This window comes from Cibotium barometz, chromosome 23 (genome assembly GCF_041138505.1).
Source record: "Cibotium barometz isolate CiBa-2024 chromosome 23, ASM4113850v1, whole genome shotgun sequence".
NCBI lineage: Eukaryota > Viridiplantae > Streptophyta > Polypodiopsida > Cyatheales > Cibotiaceae > Cibotium > Cibotium barometz.
Genome location: NC_141068.1, coordinates 35,326,150 through 35,341,002, shown reverse-complemented (window position 1 = coordinate 35,341,002; position 14,853 = coordinate 35,326,150).

Below are 14,853 nucleotides of genomic sequence, written 5' to 3'. Positions count from 1 at the left end.
CATAACATAGCACTATCATGGGCCAACATGCAACAACTACATTGCATAATATATTGAAGGGTTTTAGTTACATCATGCACTACCTCTCGTAAGTTCCCATCATGCACTACCTTCATGCCATAATTTCCAATACCAGCCTTCATGGGAAATTTCCAATACCAGCCTTCATGGGAAATGTCCTTTAGAAAAGAAACAATTCACCACCACATATAAGATCTATTGACCAAGCAAGATCTATTGACCAAGTAAGTTCTATACATAGATATGATTGACAAACAAACCCATTGTAGCATACAAGCATTCATTAACCTCCAAGTCATCTCCAGCCTTGTATTAACTCATGTAATAGTCTTCAAAGTTGTGAAACCCTATACATAACATGTAGAATACATAACAAGCATTAAGTCATTAAAAAACATACACCACCATGTAATATACCGCAAAATAATATCCATATATATCAAGTGTAGGATAAACATCCCATAAAGCATTACTATCCAAAAGTGATGAAAAAAAGTATCTAGCCCATAATATCAAAGACTAGGCCTTGTCCAAGTGAAACCTACTTGGATATCACATGGAATATCCTGAAGAAGAGTGTGAGGCATGTAATCTTCTTCAATGAGGAGACAACACCTTAGCATTTCCTTGACACAGAAGCACTAGAGGCTGACATGCGAGTGCTTGTTTGTGAATATAATTAATGGAGAAAGAAAGTGTAGATCCTTAAAAATACATATTTCAACAAAGATAGCAAATCAGCATATTTATCCAATGGAAAACCCTAGTCGAATCCAACACAAAGATAAACACATATACTGTAGACAAAAAATTATAGTGTGGCTAGCATAATGCTGCTAATTTGGCTCACAAGGAAGGTCTAAGAGGTGAGTATGGACTATGTTAGCATCCTTCTCAATGTAGAAGCAGTGGTGCAATATATCGCTTGATACCCATCCCATTCCTCCATAACCTGCAAAGACATCGATCACTGAATCGCGTGGCTTGGCAAAGGTGCACTTGCATAGCAAAATACAATATTCATATCTCTCACATGCTACATATCAAGATCATGATAATGATGTTAAGGTTATAGAAACACTATAGTGGAATCTGCTCACCTATGTATGTTCTCAGATCTCTCAGAACCTCCCCGGACATAAGATCTACCTTGAATTAAGCATTGTGTCATTCCATGATGACTCTCTCTTAAAACACTACTTTGAGTTGGAAATAATTATTTGTCTATCTCTTGTTTAGCTTCTTATTCATATTTGGGACTGGGTATCCCTTTTGCCAAAAGAGAGCCACAAGAAAACTTCTCACGTGGAGCACATATCCATTAACAAAATACCACAACATAGTTAATAGGCAAGAAAGTAGAAATGGGAGTTTTAATATTACATGTTCCCCATCCTTACACACATATCCTCGATCACCATCAACATAAATATTCGATGCAAATCAAATCATGTAGCTTCTTGGAATGGTAATATATAAGAGGGAATTGGTTTGCCAAGCTACATGTAATGTACCGTCCCTCATCAGCAGTGTAGTTAGCCGTCTCGCGAGCTTCAAAACCTATAGGAAAACAACCCTCTTAATGATAACTCTACATAAATAGAGTAGCAATTGAAGACATTCCATGTAAACATTATTCTTACCTAAAAGGAGAGATCATGATTAAAGACATTCCATTCTGGAACCTCATTTGAATCCAATAGCTCGACCCGCAAACCTCTAGGGAAGTGAGCCCATACTAGGTTCACTACCTCTTGACTAGGTGAGCCATTGTATGATAGGTCCTTTTCATGCACCTAGTCCAAGAAGTCAGATATCTTGAAAGAAACAATCATTTGATAACCTACATGTATTATGATCAAGACACTAATTGGTGTGCAAACATGCAATCCTTACATGTCATGTTGTCTGTCTGCTAGTATAGACAAATCTCTTGCAACAAGCACATATATGTATGTACAAAATTGCACACCTGCTTCAAGACATAGAATCAAATCATGAATGTGATAACGTAACAAGCCTTACTAGTAATTTATAAATCAAGTATTCATACCTGTTGACCTTGTAATCTTTCCACTTTTACTTGCAAAGTCTAGGGCGTTTTTTGTACGATGCTCTCTACAAGAAGATGAAGCTACATACAAGTAAAAATACTCAATAACTAATTGTAAGAGACCACAAAATGATAGCATGGACACTTAAATCATAAACTTTTCTACTTGCTCTTTTCTTCATTATAGATTCCTCCTCATGGAGTTGGGGCTCGTTCTCCCCTATTATAGCCTCCTCATTAATCTGCTCGATCTACATCTTCTTGTTCATTTTATTGGTGGGCTGTCATATTTTTAATGAAGTCTTGATACAAAAGTTCAAATATGAAGAACATTAAGAGCTACAAATAATGGGTGGAAAAGAAATGGAGGTCGACGGATATGACACTCACTTGCATACAAATCATCTTCCGTTGGATGCCATTTTCCTATTGGGTAATCCACTCACCAAGGATAAACATTCAGTTCCCATCGAGAAAGACCAAAGTCCTTAAATCTAGGTGAGTACATGCTCTCATCACTCTATGAAGATTAGTCCAAGCTCTCACAATCTGGGGCATCACATGGAAGATTTTGTCCTTGCACAATACCCTCATCCACCTACCATGGGTAGGAATGTGATCATGAGTCACACAATGTATTATTTTTTATCAAAAATAAATTTCTTTATATATGAGAAATACTTATAAACTAGTCGTAGTGTCGATTTGTCTAGTTCAGGTTGCTTGTCTGGCCCACAAACACTCTTCATGTCCTTCCATAGATGATAACCTAAATTATATTAATAATGATATTATTATAATAGATAAATATTTATTTGTTTATTTAAAAATAAAACATATAAATTCTCTACTTTATTCACTAATTGCCCTTTTAAAAGGAAGCAAAATGGAAGTATGAGGAGAGTAGTGAGAAAGTTAAACATAAAACTAAAGACAACAAGGAAGATGAGGTAAGAAAGTTGTGATAGATGGTATTTCATATGAAAAATAAAATTTGTCTCTATAGAATAAATGATATTCCTTTGTGTCTATAGAATAAATGATTCCTATGGAGAACGTGTTAGATATTCCCATCTCTCATATACGATTCCTATGGAGAACGTGTAAGATATTCTAAGCATTCTTAAAGTTAGCAGAGTAACCATCTTTAAGATAGCCAATTCTCATGATTACTATGTAGAATGTGCAAGAATCACTCCCAATAGCTCTTTCATATGAAAAAGAAAATTTGTTTTGATCCTTAGCCATTTACGAACAATGTTATTTATGTCTTTTAGTATTTAGAACTCCCTCCGTTCTCTGTGTTACTCTCTCGCACTAAACTTCATTCACTTCAAAGTCACTTCGGTGGAGTTTCAATGGAGGTCACAACAACTATAGAGTGGGTGACAGGAGATGCATCAACAATCTTGTCAAGCCGCTCAATTCAACTAGTTCAAGATAGAGTGATTGTAAGCCATCAATATTTGGTGAAATTTAATCAATCTCTATTTGATTTAGAAAGCTTCAATGCTCTAATATGAGATGGTGGTAATGGTGAGGGCTCATATGTCTTGGTGAAAATACCAAGTGAGGTTGATGTTGATGGCAATCAACATTATGTGATTGATTCATCATTGACTTTGAAGTATGTTGTGCTTGTGAAAAAGAAGTTATTAGATGAAGCTATCAATAGCATCATTGATTTGAAGAGTCAAGGCCCATCGTCCTTAATTATTCTAGAAGTTCACATTTGGGCATCAATCTCTCTCATGATGGATTTGTTGACTTCGAGTCTTCTGACAATGAAGTAGAGGTCTCACAAAGCATTAGGACACACATTATCCCTTTCCTATTGGATACTAACCAAAGCAATGTAATGAAGACACACATTACTAATATAAACAGGAGGTTAATTGTGAGATAGATATTCCTCAGCAATACAACGGGAATATTATCATGGAATACAACGGAATTCCCACCAACATATGGGAAGGTGAAAACAACTGATGGCATGGAACAAAAGTTTAATGGACACTTATGGACAAGACCTATAACAACGAACATGTCAATTGATTGCATTGTAAGGCTAGGCTATTGCATTGGTTCCATCGAGTGCCACAGAGTCATCTACCCTTACTATGTAAGTAATAGGATGTACAACAATGCTTTCTTCAAAGGTTCTCTACAAAGAAAATGTGCTCTTGGACTTATGATAGAAGAGGGTAGGAATAAAATTGTGTGCCACTTTTGTTGAAAGCCTGCTCATTGTGTTGCCACTTGCAATTGTCAAGTATATTATGTTTTGCCTCCCTCAAACACTATGAATAGGTTAATGGTGCATGTTGGTGATCATCACCATCAGGTACAACCCGGCACTTCTAAGAGAAAAATAGGCAAAACTAGACAACTAGTTGCAAATGTTGCAAAACTAGACAACTAGTTGCAAATGTTCTTTTAGTTGACAAGAATGCAGGACCATGAAAGGTGCAGATGAATGCCACAAAGGAGCTCTTACAACATCTTTCTTGAGGGATGAGATAGATAATATTCCACTTTTGAATTTCCTTGAAGAGTTATACCCCTTGGTTGAGAATCAAAGGTGAGACATATAATAATTCACTTAAGCTTTTTGTTTTAGCCATATCTTTTATTGTTCCATGAAAATACATTTATTTCCATCCTCAGGTTTAAGATAATAGTTGCAAAAGAGAAGAAATTAAAGATACCAATGGGAGAAGGCTATGATAGCCTATTGGCACTAAAGAAGAGGTCAACGTATCCTTTTTTCCATGGAAGCCGATTCCCAGGACAAGGATTTCCATACAAAAGATGTTTTGTATTCAAGATGTCTACAAAAGGACATGCCTCTCATGTACATCTTGTAAATAGGATGAGAAGATATGGAAATGGTAACCTCAACATGTCATTGGTTCAATTTGACCATACTCATAGAGTACTAGAATGGGTCACTATGGCATGCCATGTGTATGATCCAAGGTAAGATTACTTATCACTATATCAAATAAATAGTTTGTGTTAAAAAAATAACATATTTAGATGGAGCTGACTAGGTGTGTGTATGTTTTTGTAGTGCCTAAGAGTTGATGACTATTGCAACATCTAAGATGGAGGAAGATGAGACACGCCAAATATTGTTTTGGGATATGCTTAATGAGACTACGAAGTAGTGTGGTACAATAGTGCAAACTTCTATGGTTTCATGGTAGATGAGGCACATGCAAATTGGAAAGCAGTGAGAGTTGTATATAATCCAGACCCTAAAAGGATTATGGATGGTAAAGAAAGGTCATGTCTATTCTATTGGGAACAAAGTCTACACCAACATAGAAAGAAGTACATAAAGAAGCATTTGCATGAAGAAAATATTTCCATGTGTGAAGAATGGAGAACTTGTAGAACCAAAGATGAGTCCCTTGCCCAAATTCAAGTGATAAGGAAATGGTGGAGAGGAGTAGCTCAAGACAAAAAGAGCATTTCAGCACTAGATAGTTGGCTATGTGGGTGGGGTGTGAGGATACCCCACTGGGGAAATCTCATGTCTACGCTAAATCCTTCATGATTTTCATTGGATAGAATCTTCTTGATTTTCATTGTGGATAGAAATTAATTCTTCTGTGTTTACATGTATTTTCTTAATTACTATTTTGTTCAAGTGTAAAAAAGCCCACTAGAAGAGGCACACACTCCAAGAACAAATCTAGCTGAGAGTATGCATGGAAGCTAGTTAGTTGCAGAGGGAAATAAGAAAAGATTCCCTTATATGCTGCATCTGTATTTGATATGGAAAATGCTTTATTGCAAAGTGTAAAAGAATATGCTTATATGAATGGAAAGCATGTGGGAGATGGTCCTAGTTTAGAGGCCTTGATAACTAGAGCAACTGCTAAGAGTACACCAACCCCACCATAGGTGAGCCGTATCATTCACAATGCAGTTGTTGCAAGGAGTCCAATGTATGAAGACACACCAATGATTCATGAAGATAGAGAGACAGTTCAAAGAAAGAGACGATCATCTGACAATGTTGGGATAGAGAAGAATACCTCGCATTGACGTGATTATGTGATGGAGAATAGGGATAGAAAGAAAAGGGGTTGGCCCAAGGAAGATCAGCTTTGACTTTGGAGCTATAGGAGGACAGAAGACCCATGGAATAGTTCCATAATAGCAACAATCAAATAGACATGCCTCATTGGGCATAGTTGAAAAACCTATGCACAACTTTTTGGGCTATATGCAGGACTCTAATGAGCTCTAAATTAAAATGTATGGGCTGGGTGGAAGGTAAGGTAAAGTGTAATCATTACATCCAAAGTTCAACAAAAGATATAGTGGCTCCTTGTTTCTGCTGCTCAGAGAGAAGACATCCAGGTCCAGGAGGGCAAAAAGCTTAGATGATGTACTTTTGTAACGATGATGTCACACACACTTGGCATATTGATCGTAACATCATGCATGTTTCTGAGCTTCCAAGCATTTGGATTGTAGAGGAGGGCACAAGCATCACCAAAGAGAGGAGATAAAAGTGCTTATGTAATTAGGGTTTAGGCTACAAACACAATTGTCATGTACTTGTTGGAAACAATTGTCTACATTTTGATGATTGCCATGTACATATGTGAAAGAAGTGCGTAACGAACTCTCATCTTTCCACATTGTTCCACATCGTTTCTCGTTATTCCACATTCTTCTACATCACTTCACATTGTTTATTCCACATCCAATCATATGTATTCCCATCGTCCTTCATCCATTCTCATCCAATCTCATCATATTACATCTCATCACATCTATCCACATCTATCCTCATCACATCTATCCACATCTATCCACATCTATCCTCATCACATTACATCACAACATATCCACAATGCATCTCATCCATTTATATCACATCACATTTATCTACATTCATTCAGTTCCACATTACATCCACATATCATCACATCACGTTCACATCTATTTACATTACTTCACATCCATTCACATCTACCCAAGTCCACATCACTTCACATCTCATCTATCCACATCATATCTCATCCATTCATATCTAACTAGATCCACATCACATCACATCCATTCACATCCATCATACCCATTCACATTCCACACTCATTCACATGCATATCTATCACATCACATCTCATTCTCATCCATTTACATCACATCACATCACATCCTTTCACATATCATCACATCTCATTGTCATCCATTTACATCACATCAAATCCTTTCACATATCATTACATCTTATTCACGTCTCATCACATCCACATCCATTTACATCACATCACATCTCATCCACATCTCATCATATCCACATCCATTTATATCACATCACAGATCATCTACATCTCATCACATCCACATCCACATCCATTTACATCACATCACATCTCATCCACATCTAATCACATTTACATCACATCCATTTACATCACATTACATCCACATCCATTTACATCACATCACATCACATTACATCCACATCCATTTACATCACATCACATCACATCACATCTCATCCACATCACATCACATCTCATCCACATCTAATCACATCCACTCACATCTTATTAGCATTCACATCTTATCACAGTGCATTCACATTTAGTACCATTTTCTACTTTCGATACCGATAGGACTTTTCTAAGTTTCTACCAATTGCTTGGCCTAATTAAAGGTACTTTTTCTCAATGGATATTTTCATATTTTTTCTCAAATTTCTCAAGTGAAATATATTCAATATTCTTCTTTTGAGTAAAAGATTCATGGGATTTACAAAAATCAATTCTACCCATATTTTCCAATAAAATTAATAATGCTCAAAATTTCACTTTTGATAAATACTCATAATTTGAATTATGCCAAAAATCCCTCTTTTATCATTTAATTACTTGGATCTCAAATATCATGGAAATTCCTCTTTTTGTATAAAAATAAATTTACCAAAAATTTCTCTTTTACCATTTAATTACTTGGATCTCAAATATCATGGGAATTCCTCTTTTTGCATAAAATTAATTTACCAAAAATTCCTCTTTTACCATTAAATTACTTGGATCTCAAATATCATGGGAATTCCTCTTTTTGCATAAAAATAAATTTACCAAAAATTCCTCTTTTTATATAAAAATAAATTTACCAAAATTTACTCTTTTCTCATTTATGCATAATTACAAAAAAATTATTTTGAACTCATGAATATGATGAAAATCATTTTCTTTGCATAGGATGTCCAATCCTAGAATATGGTAGGAAGTCCTCTTTTAGCATGAATAAAAGCTTGTAATGATAATATGATAGTAGTTCCTCTTTTATGCTTAAAATCAAACTATGAATTTAAACCATAATCATAAACTTAATTATGATTATCTCACTAGATTAAGCTCATTCCCTTATTTCTCTTTTCCCAAATTGAAAGGATAATCTATTTCTCATTTAGAATCAATCAAAGTAGTTTTTAACTACTTATAAATAATTTAAAAGAAATAACCATTATTTTGTTAACATAAAATCATAAAAATACTATTTTCTTAATCTCTAGTTTAACAAGCCTAGAGTCTAGCTTTGAATTAAGAGACTATAATTGAGAAGCATCCTTTTTCAAGGGATTTAGCCATAAAGATGGCTATTCTTTTAGAGAGAGAGATTTACTTAAAGAAAGCATTACAAATAAGCATAAAGATTAACTTTCTCTTAATTAAGCATTAAGACTTTAAGGGAAAGCTTTATTTGAATTAAAACAATTATTTCGAAAGATTCTCATGCTTGAGAGGGGTTGAGAAGAAGAAAGTCGTTGAGATAAATTGAAAAAAAAACCATAAAAATTGAATTTACCTCCAAGTTTTGCTTGATTCTCTATTAGTAGTGAAGCCCTCGACCAATCAATTGGTCCACCAAGAGGAGAAGAGGAACTCCAAGAGTTGTTGTAGAGAGAGAGAGCTCCAAGTTCCCAAGAGAGGAAAATTTAAAGGATAATAGAAAATATGATTATTTTAATATAATACTGGCATAGTATAGCTCCAATATTTTATTACAAATGACTAAGGGTCTATTTATAGGTGAGGGAGGCCACTAACCAAGTCCAACTAGGTTCTAGAATTTTCTAGGTTCAGTTTGACTCAATTTCGACAAGATTTAGACCAATTTGTCTCCCTTTTTGATTTGGTTTGATCCAAGAGAGATAAAAATATCACAATTTTTTTGAATTAAAAACCCTTCCACACATGTGAAAGAGGGGCCTACCTCAAGAGTCCCCCTTTCCTTACCAAGGTGTCAAAAATGCATCATTATTCCAAAATATATCATTTTTTAGTAATATCTCATAATTTTTAACTAATAAACCTTGTACTCAGTCAACTCTTCATCTTATGTGAGCATTTACTCATTTTTGGGTATTTTGTTTTATTCTTTGGATTTATCTCATACCAACACTTGTATTAATCCAATTGGCCCATTGGAACCTTAATTGGACCATAATCCAAAAATTTCTGAAAATGTAGACCCTTAGGCTAAGGTCCCTTATACTATTTTCAATCAATTCCTAATGCACATTAGAAATTTCATTTTGAACTTCTGTTTCAGGGGAAACCATTTTAGACACTAGGAGGATTTTTATATCCAAAGATATCTCAATTTTGGATTATCTCTCTCTAGACATTTTCTCTCTCTAGGCTAAAACAGGGAAAAACAAGATCTTTCTTTTATTTCAGAGAGGGGAATAATTACAAGAGCAGAAGGGAAGGTTCTTACACCTTTACACCTCAAAAGCTGGAGGGAGGAATCTTACATCCTACCCCACTTAAAAAACGTGAGATGTCCTTATCTCATACGTGGAGTATAATCTCTTTCATCTTCTTCCTCTTCAATCACTTCTAGCGTTATTGCCTTGAAAGTGGATGGCTTATTTGGGAACATCTCTCTATGACTTCCCCTATTCTGAGGCAGAGGTCTTGCATTACTTCGGATTGAAACTGAGGGTTGGTTAGAGGGTCTACCTCTGGGATTTCCCTGATTTTAACGGAAAGGAACCTGATTACTCTGGAAGGAAGGAGCTAGAGTCTGGAATCTTGGTCCCTGACTTTCCTGCCTTGTAAACCTTGATCCAAAAGGAGTTGGGAAATCCATACTGCGATGTCCAAATCCTTGATAGTTATAGCATTTCACTTCTTTGTTCAAGGGTGGAACTTCTGAAGTTGAATTCTAATGGATTGAGTTCCGGGAAAAGGACCTTTCTTCCATTCTGAAACTTCCCATATCCTGAGATTGACCTAGCTGTCTCTTAGGTGGTGGAAAGTTGGAATCACCTTTCGGAGCTAGAAATCTTTTGAAAGATGACGGTGCTGGATTTGGTGGGACCTTGATATCAAAGGCCTTGACGAAATCCTTCGCCATCTGCACTACTTCGGCCATGGAAACTGGCTTGGCATTCTTCACTAGGACATTCAAAGGTTCGTTCAGTCCCCGAATGAACCTGGCCACCCATCAGCTGTTCTTCATTCAATGGTGGGTACTTGAGGAGGAGAGCGAACGCTTGGTGATACACTTTAATAGTTCTGCTCCCCTGGGTTAATTCTAAGAATTCATTCATCTTGGTTTCCAAAAAGCCGGAAGGATAGAATCTCTTCTTTACGTAAATCTTGAGATCATTCCATGTCTGGGTGTTGCGATCTAGACGGTTTGTCTCGCAATGGTTTCTCCATGCCACTCTAGCTGTTTCTACTATCTTTAGCCTTGCAAGAGCCATTTTACTCTTCTCATTGTACATGGTGACATCGAAGTATTCTTCCATTGCTTCGATCCACTTCTCTACAGCCTTGCCCAAGTTTTTCCCTTCACCCTTGAAAGGTCCAGGTTGTGATCTATGAAGAGTTTTACGAACATCCGGGTTGAGCTCTTCCTCATCGAGTTGGGGATTAACATTCCTACCACGACGACCTTGATCCATGATCCTAACAATACAAAAATTCTTGTTAAGCTCCTTTTTCCCAAATTAACCAAGACGCTCAGGTGAAAAGATCACTTTATTTATAATTCAAATCTGACTTTAGATCCAACTGATTCTGGGGTTCTCTAGATTGGTTAGCCCCCCACTAAATCCTAGGATAAAGATCCATTCTATAAGAAAAACATACATAACTCATTATCAGAGAATAATTCATTCATATTCTTAACACAATAATGGTCCATTAGATCGAAAATTCCATCTGAACATTCCTGACGAAAATTTCAGTTATGCAAATTCTCAATTTGTCATTCCTTAATTAGATCCACTGGGTCAAAGGTCAAACAACAACAATTTGTTAGTATAATCCACTAATCTCATAGTGATTTGCTGAAGTCATAACCGTCTTCTAGTTACTAACATCATCACTAGGATTCATCCCATTCATCCTCATTGTGGCTTTGTTCAACTTATCTTCTTTCAACCAAAATTTAGAAATCATCATCTTTCAATCAGAATCCAAATCAATTCATCAATTCTCAAGCAAAATTCAAAAATCATATCAATTCTTTTGAGTAAAAGATTCATGGGATTTACAAAAATCAATTCTACCCATATTTTTCAATAAAATTAATAATGCTCAAAATTTCACTTTTGATAAATACTCAATTATGCCAAAAATCCCTCTTTTAAAATTTAATTACTTGGATCTCAAATATCATATTCTTTTATTCTTTGTATTTATCTCATCCCAACACTTGGATTAATCCAATTGGCCCATTGGAACCTTAATTGGATCATAATCGAAAAGTTTCTGAAAATGTAGACCCTTAGACTAAGGTCCCTTATACTATTTTCAATTAATTCCTAATGCACATTAGAAATTTCATTTTGAATTTCTGTTTTAGGGGAAACCATTTTAGGCACTAGGAGGATTTTTATATCCAAAGATATCTCAATTTTGGATTCTCTCTCTAGACATTTTCTCTCTCTAGGCCAAAAAAGGGTAAAACAAGATCTTTCTTTTATTTCAAAGAGGGGTATATATACAAGAACAGAAGAAGGGGAGATTCTTACACCTTTACACCTCAAAAGCTGGAGGGAGGAATCTTACACCTGCTATCCTTGAATGAGATTCTTCCAGTACGGTCACGAATTCGTCCTCTCTTACACACCGTCTGAGCACATTGTCTTTGCCTAGCCTATATAGTTCTCCGGCAATCAATTGATGTGGTGCCGCAAGCTTGATAAGCTGCTGCATCTTATCCTTGTTCAAGGGTATGTCCTGCGAAAACCATAAGCTAGATGTAATTTGAGATCTCTTTGCTCCACTCAGGTACCATATCCAACTTGAATAAACAAGCATCAGGAAGGTCATCATCGACACCAGTTGTTGGTTCTTCATTCCGAATTCTAGACAAGCGGTTGGCCAACACATGCTGTGTTCCCTTCCTTATTGTGAATAGTAAAGTCAAATTCCAACAACAATAGCAGCCAACGGGTGATTCTTCCCGTAGTGCAAGGTTTATTCACTAGATATAGCAAGGCTTGATGGTATACAAAAAATATGAATTTATTGGCCACGAGATAATGTTGATATTTCTTAACTGCGTAGACCATGGCCAATCTTTCTCTCTCTGTAGTGGTGTAGTTCACCTCTGCATCATTCAACTGACGACTAGTGAAGCAAACTAGATAGTCCAATTTAAACTCACCAGGTTGGCACGTAACCAATAGCAAAATTTGACGCATCGATGTGTACGTGAAATATGACATCCCAATTGGGGGTCACAAAATAGGTGCGCTTGCCAAGGCTTGCTTCAGAGACGATCATAAGCCTCTTGACACTCCTCGGTCCACTCAAAGACAATGAAAAGTTTGTACAAGGGTCTAGCTATCTCAGCATAAAACATGATGAAGCGTTGATAATACCCCACATGACCCATAAACCTTTGCACTCCTTTGTAGTTGGTAGGCAGTGGTAGCTCCAAGATTAGTTTGACCTTGCTATCATCAGTGGATATACCATTTTTTGGGACTATGTGTCCCAGTATCACACCATGCTTGACCTAGAATTGGCACTTCAAGGGGTTTATGATATCTGATATAATCGGCAACGTTCAAACACCTTCCTTAAGTAGGTCAAATGATCTTCCCATCAAGAATGTGCACATAGATCATCAATAAACACTTCCAACCACTTTTGCAACAAGTAGTCCTTAAAAGTTGTGCACATCAATCGTTTGAAAGGTTGCCGGGGCATTTGTGAGACCGAACGGCATAACCTTGCAAAAGCAAATGTCCCCCACATTGTAAAGGCTGTCTTATGTTGGTCTTCTGGTGCTATGGATACCTGATTGTACCCCGAAAACCCATCCACCAAAGGCTGTCTTATGTTGGTCTTCTGGTGCTATGGATACCTGATTGTACCCCGAAAACCCATCCAGGAAGTTGTACGCTTCCCTCCCAGCCACTCTTTCCAAGACATGTTCAGTATAAGGTAATGGGTAATGGTCCTTTCCAAGTGGCCGCATTTACTTTTTTAAGATTGACACATACTCTTAGTTTCCTTATCTTTTTGGGCACTATCACAATAGGTGACAACCAATCCTATGTTCGATCTCATAGATAAAGTCTGTAGCAACAATGAGCTTATCAATTTCCTCCTTTACAATTGTTGCATACTTTGGATTCATCTGGTATGGTTTTTGCCTGGATGGTCTCGAGCCTTCCATGTTTGGAATCGTATGTTGTACCACCTTCGGGCGGTACTCCTTTCATTTCCTTGTAATTCCAGGCGAAACAATCCTTATATTCATTGAGGAGAGCAATGAGTTCTTCTTTCTCTTTCTGCAGAGGTCAAATCTTTAGCAATGTATACAGGCCGTGCTTCTTCCCCTAGTCTTGCAATATCAACCTCCTTGACTTTTGTCGGGGCCATCGTATGATGCCGACAGCCCCTCCTCTTTTACCCTTGTAGTTATCAGCCGGACCACTCTCCGATCATCTACCATATAGTTCTTGAAATGGTCGGGTACTGAAAGCAAGTATGGTTTGTCCTCATTGTCCTTTTTGGCTTTTGCCATTATCTTCTTGGCCTCACTCTTTGCCTCTGCTAAGGCCTTGTTGCGTTTTCGATGTCTTGCTTTTGTAAGCTTGGGTGTATCGATTTATGGGAGGGTGATTTTCTCTTGGTGCCTCCCTTCCAATGATATTTTGCTCAACTCCTTGCCCCAATCCTTTGAGAATTCATCATGTACCTTTGTAGCCTCAAGGTATCTCAACCATTGGGCATTCGTAGGTCTGCTTTGCAGTAGGGTGTTTCAATAGGCTAGGTACCATTTCTGTCTTCGCCACCATCATTTGAGGCATTGAGCACTGGTACGGCTTTGTGTCACAGTACCTTATGTACTTGATGTTTCCCCCCTGATTCCTCATCCATGGTTTGCCAATTAACCATGCAAATAGAAGTCGTGGAGGACGGTTCCAGATTCCAAATACTGGGTTCCCTTGGGTTGCATTACATCAATGGTAGTAGCCAAAACATGCATCCAATTTTCACTGAAATCCGGGGGAGGTAGTGACGCATACATTCTCGTTTCCTCCTCATCCTTGGTTTCCCCCCTCTATAGGTTGGTGGGGATGTGGTTTGCTCCGTTGTGACCGAGTCATTACCAAACAATTTCCCTTCCAGGGGTGTGCTTTCCATGCTCGCTCCATTATGATCGAGTCATTACCAAACAATTACCCTTCCTGGGGTGTGCTTTCCATGCTCTTAGATCAATCTGCAAGATTTGTGAGTCCCTACGTACATACACATGATCCAAAG